Source organism: Pteropus vampyrus, unplaced genomic scaffold (assembly GCF_000151845.1).
Source record: "Pteropus vampyrus isolate Shadow unplaced genomic scaffold, Pvam_2.0 Scaffold113, whole genome shotgun sequence".
Classification (NCBI taxonomy): domain Eukaryota; kingdom Metazoa; phylum Chordata; class Mammalia; order Chiroptera; family Pteropodidae; genus Pteropus; species Pteropus vampyrus.
Window position 1 is genome coordinate 791124 of NW_011888894.1, and position 11780 is coordinate 802903.

The following is an 11780-nucleotide window of genomic DNA, read 5'->3' on the forward strand; positions in this document are numbered from 1 at the left end:
ATCTGGTGTATGAGGACTTCTTTGATCATGTATCAAGACAGGAAAGTATAATTACTATAGTGTGTTGTTGTTGGAGGAACTGCAAGGAGGCCAGTGGAACAAAATAGCACAGAAACAGGCTCACTAATATATAGAAAGATGATATGACAGGGCAATAACAAACTATTTAATAAATGGTACCGGGAGAGCAGAATATCCATATAGAAAACAAACTAGGTCCTTATCTCATACCCTATTTTTAAAAAATTCCAGGTAGATTAAAGGTTTGAATATAAAAAGCAAAAGTTTTAAACTTTTAGAAGAAAATGAGACTATTTATGATCTTTGGATAGGGACATTTCACACACACACACACACACACACACACACACACACACACACAGACTCAGCCCATTTCCTGAAGAAAAAGATTGATAGGTGAGATGACATTAAAGATTAAGATATTTCTTGACAAAGACACCATACAAATTTACTAAGCCAGCCACAGACTATAAAACACTCTGCAACATGTTGAACTACAAAGGGATACTACAATTCAGTTAGAAAAATAAATCGAATGGGCAAAGTATGGGAGGATTTACAAAAGAGGAAACCCCACTGGCAAGCAAATGTATGAAAAGATAACCAAATTGACTTGAAATCAGGAAAATATAAAAATAAAACAGTGTGATAACACTTTTTACCCTAATATTGACAAAAATGAAGTTTGATAATCCTGTGAGTTGGAGTAGAGAAACAATACTCGAGAGAGAGTAAAATGGTACCAGTGTTTGAGAGAGCTATTTGGCACCATTTAGAGAATCTGAAAATGTGCACACTAGTCACCCAGACAGTCCACATCTTGGCACATACCTGGAGAAACTCTTGCATGTGCACGTAAAGAAATGTTGTGTAATAATATTCACTGAAATGTTGTTCTGATAATGAAAATTTAGAAGTAAAAAACCCTAAGTGCCCCCAAACAAAAAAATTTATATGTTGTGGTATATTTATAAAATAGAACATTATGCCCCATTAAAATGAATGAATTACAGATTTATATTTCAATATGAATGTATTTCTAAAACATAATCTTGAGCAAAAGCAAATTATAGCATACCTACAGCATGCTTTCATTTATGTAAGTTTTAAAACATGATGTGTAAAACAATATCATATATATCATTTATGGACACACACATAGTATTGCTACTAAAACACGCATGGTAGTGATATACAAACACATTAGGATAGTGATTAGATTTGGAGAGAGAGGAAGGGGAATGCAATTATGGAGAGGAACACAGAGGACACCAATTGTAATCAAAATGTTTTGTTGCTTTAAAAAATCTAAGGCAAATTGACAAGTTGTTTTTTCATAAGGCCATGTGAAAGAATACACAGATATTATATCATGTTTCTATATGTCGTAATATAAACCGAAAATATTTGCAAAACATATGACAGCGGGAGTTTATATTGTTTATATACATGGAATCCTTGAAACTCATTAACAAAATTACACAATCGGCCCTCTCGAAATCTAAATCTAGACAAACTATGTAAGTAGGCAGGTCTCAAAAGAAGGATTATTATTTCCAATTGTATCCAATCTTCCTAGTAATCAAAGAAACTCGTATTGAAATGAGATGCCTCTTTTTTGTTTCCTTTTCAAATTGATAAAGATGAAAAGAAATGATAAAATCGGCATTGGTGAGCGTGAAGACCCTCCAATGAAAGAAACAGGATTATAAATTTCCTTGTAACCATTGGTAGGAGAATATTGCATAAATAGAATATTTTTAATAACATCTCTCATTAGACTTGCCAATTCCATTCTTGGGAATCTTTCTAAGCGGGGCAGAGAGGCAGGAATCAGATAATTCTAAAAAGGGTGTTTATTGCAAGACTATTTAGAATATCAAAAATTGAAGACAATTTAGAAGACCTAAAATAGAAGTATGAGTGAATAAATTACAATACAAAGATATAAAGCAATATAAAATTATGACATAGATATCTTTATTTTCCTGAAAATATTTTCATGATAAGAAAGTTTAAAACTCACATTAAAAATAGTTTCTATGTTATAACATCTCTACATTCATATATAGTTTTATATATACACACACGTACATGCACACAGATATATATATATTTCCATAGAAAATAGTCTAAACAGAAAATACACCAAAATGTTAAATAGGTGCTTGCATTTCAGGTGTTCAATTTTTAAAAAAATTTTCTAACATTTGTACTATGCGTGTATATTGCTTATGTGTACAATGGAAACAAAACTAGTACATGGCAAGAATGTGCTCTTCTCTGAATCTGGAGGGTCATGTTCTCCTCTTTATTGGTCTAAATATTGGAGAAGAAGAGAAAATTATCATTATTTTGAGATATTACTGTTTGCCTAAGAAAACCAAAGAAAATCAATTAGAAGAGTATTAGAAGCAGTGAGAGTGGACAATGGCTTGTCAAAACACAGATATACTGATTCTAATTGCCTTTTTATACACCCCAAATCACCAACTAGGCAACATAGTGAAAAAAAATATATTGTCAGTAGCAACAAAAACTATGGCATATCTAGGAATAAGCTTAATAGGCATAGTGGGGCTTATGCCAGCACACACACACATACCTCCTCACATATACCCTCTACACACATAGCAATAACAAGAAAGAACTTTAAATGGGATTTTAATAAACAGATATTTTGGAAGAACTGACTTCAATACAATTAACACATTCCTATCAAAATCTCTATGATTTTGGGAGGTGTAGCAATTGTAGAATTTGCTGTAAAATTATCCTGAAAGAATAAACTCATGACAGTATTGAAAAATAAGAAAAAGAAAAAATGACTTGTACACTCAAATATTAGAATCTATTTCAGAAATATGATAATCAAGACAATTTCTCTAGGGTCCAGAACATAACAGAAAACTGAGAAACCAACCAAATTAAATGTTAGAATTTAGTATATATGTAAAAGTATCATTTCAAATCAGTAGTAAAATGATTTTTTAAACTGGTGTTAGGATGGTTGATTAAAACATTGGAGAAAAGTGAAATTAGATCCCTATCTCACAAGGTATATTAAAATAAACTCTAATTATATTAAATAATTAAGAGTAAAGTCTGAAATCATTGGTGACCTAAAACAAAATCTAGGTATTTATCTCAAGATTAGAAGGCCTTTCTAAAAATACTCACAAGAGCAAAATTCACAAAGAAGTAGAGAGATTTAACAGCACATTCACAGAAAACACCATTTTCACAAGTGAGCTTCCTGAGAAGTTGACTCTGAGATGAAGCATGTAGAAAGTTTATTCAAGGTGTTCTTGAGAATATCACATGTGCAAGCAGTGAGAGGCTGAGCTGTGTTGCATCTCAGTGAAGGCTGAGATGATCCCACGGGGAGATCTGAAGCTGGGATGGCCCCTTAGAATTATCCCAAATTGGGGGAAGGTGCCTGGCCTTTACAACCTTGGCCAACCATAAACTGGATGTGGGCTCCTCCAGGAATGGGACATTGTGGTGGCTTAAAAAAATATATATATATGAGTGATTTAAAATTTCTCCCTTCAAAAAGTGGAGCCTACTTCCTCTTCCTTGAATGAGAGCCAGACTTAGTGAGTTCCTTCTACATAATGAATATGGCAGAAGTGATGGCAAGACTAGGTCATGACAGGCATGAAGGCTTCTTCTTGGGCTTCTCCCTTGAAGAAAGAAAAGCTGCCATGTTGTGAGGATACTCAAGCAGCCCTATGGAGAGACTCACATAGTGAGTAACCAAGGCTTCCTGTCCACAGCCATTTTGGGGCATCACCTTTAAAAGCCAATACCCTACCCACAGTCAGGACTTCAGATGACTGCAGCCTGGTCAACATCTGGACTGCAACCTCATGAGAGACCCTAAGCCAGAACTACCCATCTAAGTGGCTCTTAAGTTCCCAACTCACAGAATTTGCAAACTTATAAATGTTTAAGTTCCTGCGTTTTAGAGTAATTTGTTACATAGCATTTGATAACTATTACACCTGTGATTTTGGGCAAGGTGGCTTTTGAGAGATGAGAGCTGCAGGCTTTTTGCTGGCAGCATTCTCTGCAACTGGGAGATTAAACCCTATAGTTCTAAAGAGAGACCTGGGTGGTACAACATAGCATATGCTCCAGCCATAAAGAAAACAGACAGCCAAATGATTAACTAGGTTTAAAAAGATGTGTGTATTCCAAATATCAACTCTGGGTGCTCCTGGGCATCTTGATGCTTTGGGTTTGCCAGCTCAGGGAGCAAGGGGTGACTGGTTCCTCTGACTTCATGGTTTGAGTTAGTCACTTCATGTTAACCAGGATGCAGAATTAAGATCAAACGAGCCACATTTACACCTAGCATTACCCTTTCAACTTCACTGAAAGCTTGAGGGTCTTGGGAAGGGGTCATTCTGGAATCTACCACATTTTTCTTTTACCCACACCCTCTCTTCTCTCAACCCATCTCCTGTCTTCACCATACATCCTAAAATTCCTCCAACTGTAAATCTTCTCTCTGTCATGAAGAGAATTTCAGCTCTTCTGTGCTCTGTCTTATCCCATAAGCAAAAATATCCCAATCTTTCTAGACATTGAGAGTCTGCCATCTAACAGGACCTTCCACTCTTAGGGTAGAGTTGATTTCTATTTCATTTGTAACAAATGACAACTAGAGTCTATCTTTAATATTAAAGTAATAGCTCTCACTTAAACATTTATTATGTTCCATACATGATTCTAAACACTTTATATAGATTTTCTTACTTAATCCTCTCAACAACTCTATGAAAGTAGTACTATTATCCTCACTTTATGTATGGGAAAACTGAGGCACAGAGAGGGAAATAACTTATCCAAAATTACACAGGTAATAAATAGTGGAGACAGGACTCGAACCCAAGCAGGGTAGCTGCAGAGCATATTCTTTTAACCACTATAAAATATAATCTCCAAAATATGTTTACTGCTAAAGAATTACACTTGAGCTACAAGAGTGAGAATCTTTCACAAAGAGGCAACAACAGTGAAAGAGAGACAGTATGCAAATGTGAGAGTACTTTAACCAATCAAGAAGAAAAGATGAAATACTTCAATAAAAAAAAAAGAGCAAAAAATATAGAGGCAATTTACAAAAGAAAAAATATACAAATATATTCTTTGAGAATAAAGCAGCAGCAAACAGGAGGGATTCAAGAAAATGATTCAGGTGTCAGGGAAGGCTTCACAAGGAACAGGTGATGTGTCAGCCTTTCTGTGCTTTAAGGTGAGAGCTGTCAAGGGTACATGTTGAAGACCATTTGGAGCGAGGGTAGTCCTTGAAGCAAGGGCCGGACCTGAGTGCTGTGGGAGACTCCAGCTGCCCCTTCCACCCAGAGAGAGGCCATGGAGGCTTACCCGCCTTGGGCACCAGACTGGGTCTGCAGAAACAGAGGATGGGGATCTGAGGGCTGTCAGGGGGTCAGGACATACCTGCCCTGTGAAGTCTTAGTCAGGTGAATATTGCCTGCTCTGCTTGAATCTTGCTCTGCCACTTACCATCTGTGTGACCTTGGGTAAGTCACTTCCCTCTCCATGCCTCAGTTTCTACATTGGTAAAGTGGGTTAATAATAGCAATACCTATCTCATAGAACTATCGTGAAGATTCAGTGGGCTAATTCATACAAAGCATTTAAAACAGTTCCTGGAACATACTAAGTATCCAAAAATGTTAATTAATATTTGAAATTCTATTTTATGCTTCACTCATTTAAAGGCTATTTTTGAAAAAAAGAACAAAAACAAAAACACAAAGCATCAATCCTGTCCCCAGTGGTCCTTCTCTCATAGCTCAGACGTCAGTCGAGAAGCTAAACCATGCTTAGCCCTTCTGGGCCTCTCTCTCGTCATTCCCTTTTCTCAAAGAAGATGCCAATTTAATCAAACATCCCATCTGTGGGTTAGTCAGTGACTGGTTTGGCCTGGGGTGTAGATGGAGTCTCTGTTTGTGGAGTCCAGGCCCCCTTCCAAATCCACAAGGCCTGCTCCACGGCTGGGAGTGTGGGGTGGGGAGGCTGGCTCCCCTAGAGCTGGGGGCCGACACCGGTTAGGCCCAGAGGCAGGTCCCAGTGGAGCTCTTAGAGTGGGCAGAGCCAGCTTCTGCCCCAAGGAGAGCAAGGGCTTCAAGGAAGGTCCACACAAAACTGTTCTCTCAAAGGCCTCCGATTATCCTGAGTTGGTTATTCCATTCTGCCTGGACCAAACTGGGATTGAATCCCACTTCTATCACTTAATAGCTGTTTTGACCTTAGGCATGTGAATCACATTCCCAGAGTTTGTTTCTTTGCAGTTGAAGATAACATCTGCCTCCCCAAACTGTTCTGGGGACATGAAAACATATTATTAGTCAAACAAATGCTCATAAGCCCTCAACGAGTTTTCATTATGCATTATCAGTCTCTGTTCTCTTCAAGACTGTCTGGGCTGTGGCCTCAATTTCAGAAACAAAACTTTCTCCTTCTGTGTCTAGTTCAAGCCAGTACCCAAAATGCTGCTGACCTCACAATGTCTGGTCTTGGTTTAATAGCTCTTTAATGTTCTCCTTCTAAGGCTTCCCCCAGACAGCATTCTGGGGCAGGACAATCTATTTCAACTCCTTCATTTTACAGAAAAGAAATCTGAGGCCCAGAGAGGAAAATGGCCAGCCCAAGACCACACGACAGATGGCAGTTAGCAGAACTAAAGCCTTGGGACTCTCAGGCCAGAGCTCCCTCTCCTGGAGGTCTTGGGTAAATCCTCACTGTCCCTTCCTCCATTCTTCTGTCCGCCCTGTGGCCCACTGGCTTTCATTACCACTCACTGAGCATGTGGGGGGAGCAGATTATTGAACACAGCCAAAGGCATAACCACAGTGAGCATGAAATGAAGAGGGAAGAGGTAGGGGGTCACTCATTAGGAGCCCAGGTCGGGCCCTGAGCCAAGTGCCAGCGCAGGGAGGTGGGCAGCAGCCAATATCAAACTCTCCAGGCAGGTCTCTAAGATACCTACATGGTGGTCGGAAGTCGGCTGCCCTGGTCAGGAAAGTCGCACATTTGGGTGCAGTGCTAAGGTAAGTGTGGCCTAGGGCTGTGGGACAACCTTCCCCAGGCCCAAGACTATACCTGGCCTCTTCCTAGGCCTGGTTTCATCTTCAGTCTAACTCTGACTAGGGACTGAAAAAGAGAAATGGTGCCAGAACAAAGAATTTAAGGCTTGCCTAGATATTTGAAACATTTATTATCAACCTTTCTTGAAGTCCATTCTTTCATCCTCTCACTGCCCTCCTTATCCGCTTCCTTTTTTGCTAACCCCTCCAAGAGCTGATCCCGATAAAGGATGTAAATGGGCCTTCCTTCAGCCATCACAGTGTCCAAAATGTCACTGTTGGCACTTCCTTCCTTTGGAGTGATCATTTCTCCATTCGATGTCTGGCTGCCTCTGCTTTCCTTTCCGTGGGTTTGAATTCTGCCTGGCCCACAAATCCAGCCCAAGTCCTATCAAAGAAATCACCTTCAAATGCTTCCCTGTTCTTGCCTACCTCTAAGAGTGCATTAAATTCATGGCTCTATGTAGCACTGGGCCATTGCACCAGGTGCTACCTGGTTAACTAAGTGGCTTCGGGTGCATGCAGCAGGGAAGCAGGTGAGCTTCCTGGGAGTACCAGCCTCATCTCCTCCCTCTGTTCCCTCACAGTGCAGGTGAACTAGGGCTCAGAGACAAGAGGCATGTGACCTGGGGTGCCGGTTAAAAATTCAGAGTCCCAGACTCCACTCTAGACCTTCTGAATCAGAATCACTGGGTGGGTTGCCATGGAATCTGCTTTGACAACAAGCTCTTACAGTAATAGCCACACCCATCTAGGTTCCAGAACCTCTGTGAGGGGGGTCACAAGATACCCCACCCCTCACCTCATGAATCACATGAGTCAGATGATTTGACAGAACTCATGCCTTGGCATCACGGGTGAGGTAAGGAGGAGGTAGTGAGCAGAGCCATGGAAGGAGCAGAGAGAAAGGGGTGAAAGAGCATATAGGCCCCTCAGAGGCGTGCCTGAGGCCAGGGGCCTGCAGGGTCCTCAGAAGGAATGGGATGCCCTGAGAGGTTGCTAAAACCCAGAGAGGTAGGGGATGGGGTTGCCTCTCCCTTTATGGGCAGCCCCTCACCTCTGCCCTTGGAAGTGGGAAGGCTTTCAGGTGCCAATGGAGTCTTCTGGGCAGCCCCAGCTGACCAGGGCTGGCCACAGACAAGAGGAAAGGCGGACCTGGGGGAGGGAGTTAAGGAGACTGAGTCAGAGGTGACTCTGTGAGGGAGGAGACACTGTTCTTCATCTCTCTGGAGAATTGGACCCAAGGAATGAGCCCCATATAAGAGAAAATTTTCTGGATGTAAAGCAAGAAATGGACAAACAGCATGGACAGCTTCAAGACAAGATGGGCCAGCTCCCATCTTGTGTGGGATGGAGTTCTGTTCTCAGGGGGCAGGGAGCAGAGGAGGGACCTCTCCAAGTCCCTCCCAGCACGGGGCTCTAGGCTCCTGTCGGGGTGAGCAGGGAAAAGGCCACTGCAGACTCCGGAGTGCTTGCCGATTAGAAGGGGCTCTGAAATCCCTTGGCCCGAGCTTGAGTTCTGTGTTTGGGAAGACTCTTACACTAACAAGTGGTTCTAGACATGTGACCCCAGCTGGGCTGGGCAGCCAGCTGCTTTTTGTTCTTCCCTGGAGCATGCTACGGGCAAGAAAATAGATGATAGGGATGCCAGACACAGCCATGGGAACCATCAGTGAGCAGCATTAGTGCATGGAGGGGCTTCTGCTCCCAGGCCCCATGCCCATCCTCAGCCTGGCCACCACCCTAATCAAACACATATGTATGAGGGCAGTGTGGCATAGCTGCAGAAAGAACAGAAAAGGAAGAGATTGTGGGCCAGTGCAGTCAGGGAAGGCTTTCTGGAGGAGGGCACCAAACTAGGCCTTGAAATACTAGCCAGGTTTGAAGTATACAAGAAACTTCCATTTTTTTTCTGATTCCTAAAAAGCAAGATGTAGAAAAGCCACCCCTCATTGTGTCACTGCATCCTAGTTCCTCAGAAGTCCCGGCCATGGTTGGGTGGAAAGGAAGTTGGAAGAGGCTGTGCTTCTGATTAGGCGCTGGACTTGTTTTTAGGACTGTGGAGGCGGGTGCCTGGGGCCAGGGATGCTAGGTCTCTGGGAAATCCACTGTGCAGTGCGGAGCCAAGGGGACAGGAAGGCAAGTTGACATTTCCAGAACAGAATGTGGCTTTCTTCTCCCCCATTTGCCCTGTGCAAGGCTTCCTCCTGGCAGGCAGGCAGCAGGCACTGGGCGTAGGGTGGTGCCCTGTTGTTTTTGGCCTCTGTGGCCACGCAGGGAGCATGACAATAGGCACAGTGTTTCTCACTTGCTGTATGCCAGGCCTGGCCTGCCCTTGACAATGCTCAGTGTTAGTGGCTGCATGGAGTTGGGTGTGAGGATGATTCTGTAATGGAACAGGATGGAGGAGGCCAAGCGGTGTGGTGGGAGACCACCCTTCTCCCCTGTCCTTTCTGAAGGCGGTGCCAGAGCAGGCTTCCCTCGGCACGTCCTCCTTTCTCCTGAGGAGACTTGTGGGGGCGTTGGTGGCTTAATGAGAATGTGCTGAGCTTTCTCAGGAGTCCCCAAACTACATGCAATGAACCCATAGCCACATCCTGACTGAATTCAGACTAACCCTAACTCACCTCGGATTGACCCCTGACCCAGTCTTTGGGATGGTTGGTGGGAGCAGCTGGCTTGGCATAACAAGGGCTGATACTGACACATCCCTTCCTACCTGCCAGCTGCTATTCTAAGCACTTTCTATGGGTTAATTTATTTCTATCTACATATAAATAAATATAGAGAGGGTCCCAGTTGGGCTTCAGGGGGTGTTCTTGCCCTGAGCAAGGCAAGCACTGCTATCACAGAGGCACAGTGAAGTAAAAAAATTTGCCTCAGATTTCACTGTAAGCAGGTAACAGAGCTGGGGCTTGAGCTCGGGTCTGGCACCAGAGTCTGGTGCTCATCTACCCTGGTGGATCCAACCCTGCCACTGGGGAAGAAGGGAAGGACAGTGCTTATGCTAGCAAGACAGGTGGTCAGGATCTCGTCTTTCTGCCTAGGTGACAGTACATACCCATACTTGTTACCCAAAAGATGCCAGAGAAGGGGCAGAACAAAACTGAAAATGATCTGGCCCTCTGGGCCTCATGTGACCCCATGCTGTCTCTGGGAGCATTGGAGACAACGGCTGTTGGTGGTTCATTCAAGACCCATGGATATGTCTCAATTTCCTGCTCACCTAAGCCTTGCTGTCTTCTATTCATCCATTCATTCATTCATTAATCGTTGCCCGGCTCTTTGCTAGAAATGGGGGAGGTACAGTGATGGATGAGGCTCCATTTGCTCCCTCACAGTATGGTGGGACAACAATTAAGTGAATCTATCTATCTATCTATCTATCTATCTATCTATCTATCTATCATCTATCATCTATGTATCATCTGTATATCAATATTTATATACATATGTATCTACATACACTACCATAGAAAGTGTATGTGTCTGTCTATCATCTATCTATTGTCTATCCATCTATCTATCTAATCTGACACGTGAACACAGCAGAGCATCTGGGAGAGGAGAATTGGTCAGGGAAAGCTTCTTAGAGAAGGGTACTGGAGCTCAGTCATGAAGGTGAGAGGGGAGTTAGTCAGGTCCAGGCTCCGGGCTATGGGCAGTGCAGGAGGGGGCTGCATGGATAGAGACTTGACTGAGGCAGCAGAGCAGGGGCTACTCAGAGCTGCCATTTGGAGAGCAGGGTTTGGGGGGAGTGGAAGGAGGGAAGTTGTAGAGCTAAGTGTGGCTCAGCCACTAGGAGGGCCTTGGAGGAAGTTCTGGAACATACTCACCAGGGCTGGAACAATTGGCCCAGTGTTATTTGAGAGGGTCCCAGTTGGGCTTCAGGGGGTGTTCTTGGAGCCTCTCTCCTGGCCTAGGAGCCCCCTGAGCAGCCTGCTGGGTTCTGCAAATGGCTGTTCATGGTGAGAGGCCTGTGGTCTGCACCTCCACTGCATGAGTCACTCAGGTGCTCGTAGTGGTTTTCCCGGAGACAGGAAGGCTACCTGTGAGTCCTGAGGTTGCTGAGCATTTGGGCAAGAAGGTGCCAGGCTTCTGGGTGACCCATGTGTTTGGTTGAAAAGGGACCTTTCAGCTAAACCACAGTTGGCAGTATCTATTTCTAGGCGGCTAGAACTTTAGGCTCATCACATAAGCCATGGACCACAGTGGTAGCTCCTCACTCATCCAGCTGGAGTAAAGGGACCCACCATCCATGGAGGAGCCAGGGGCCATGTTTTTCAGTTCCTTTGCTATAAAGAAGTGTCTATTTCAGCAGAGTATGCTTTCCTTAGGAATAACTAAGGGACTGGAGGGAGACAAAAAAATAGCAATCTGAGTAGCCTTTAGCACCCTCCAGGAGAGGCCTCAGAAATGTTAAGAATCGGTATCTTTATAAAAATTAATATTTTTAGCAGGAGAGTCCGTTGATGCTTCCTCAAAAGTGCAGAAGAGAAGGAATTTGAGAAGAAGAGAGAAAGGAGGAGAGGAAGGGAAGGGAAAGGAGGAAAAGAGAGAAGCGGGACCTTCTTAGGCACTGGACAGTCCTACTTTCGTAGGTCCCACCCTATGATATGTAAAAGAATTAAAATGCCC